The sequence below is a fragment of the Cibotium barometz genome, chromosome 50 (assembly GCF_041138505.1).
Source record: "Cibotium barometz isolate CiBa-2024 chromosome 50, ASM4113850v1, whole genome shotgun sequence".
Classification (NCBI taxonomy): Eukaryota; Viridiplantae; Streptophyta; class Polypodiopsida; order Cyatheales; family Cibotiaceae; genus Cibotium; species Cibotium barometz.
The window spans coordinates 44,105,905-44,106,713 of record NC_141095.1 but is presented as its reverse complement, the minus strand read 5'-3'; positions in this window follow the sequence as shown (position 1 = coordinate 44,106,713).

The following is an 809-nucleotide window of genomic DNA, read 5'->3' as shown; positions in this document are numbered from 1 at the left end:
AAGTATTGGATGATTGTCTCTGCAAGTTAGGCTCTTATAATCTTTTGTATTCACTTAGTAGTGAATTTGGGCTCTCATTGTTATTGGTGATTTCCAAATTACTTTTGTTTAGAACATTCTTGTTTCCCCAACTTCCTCCCATGGAAAGTCTTGTAGAAGTTTGTTGACGTTGCTTTATGATAATTTAATAAGGATGTAATAAGTGACAAGGTAGAAACATTACATTTTTCAACATTTGTCGACTCTAAAGAGAAGGAGAAATGTGCATCACTCTCGTGGCTCATTTTTTCCTTGTCAAGGGAAGAATCAATCCAAATCTATGTTTGTTGTTGATGTTCGTCGTGATGGGGTAGCCAAGGAACTTAAGCAAAATTCCATGCAGCACAAGCTCAAATAAACGGATAAATGTAAGATAACTCTGGCAATTGATTACGAAGTCTTGTTGAATGTCGGTAAAAGTACCGGATGATTATCTCTCTATGTTAGTCTCTTCCAATTTTTTTAATTCACTTGGAAGTGAATTTGGGCTCTCATTGTTATTGGTGATTTCCAAATTACTTTTGTCCAGAACATTCTTGTTTCCGCAACTTCCCCCCATGGAAAGTCTTGTAGAAGTTTTTTGACGTTGCTTTATGATAATTTAATAAGGATGTAATAAGTGACAAGGTAGGAACATTATATTTTTCAACATTTGTAGTCTCTAAATAGAAGGATAAATGTGTATCACTCTCGTGGCACATTTTTCCTCTTCAAGGGAAGAATTAATCCAAATCTATGTTTATTGTTGATGTTTGTCCTGATGGGGTAGC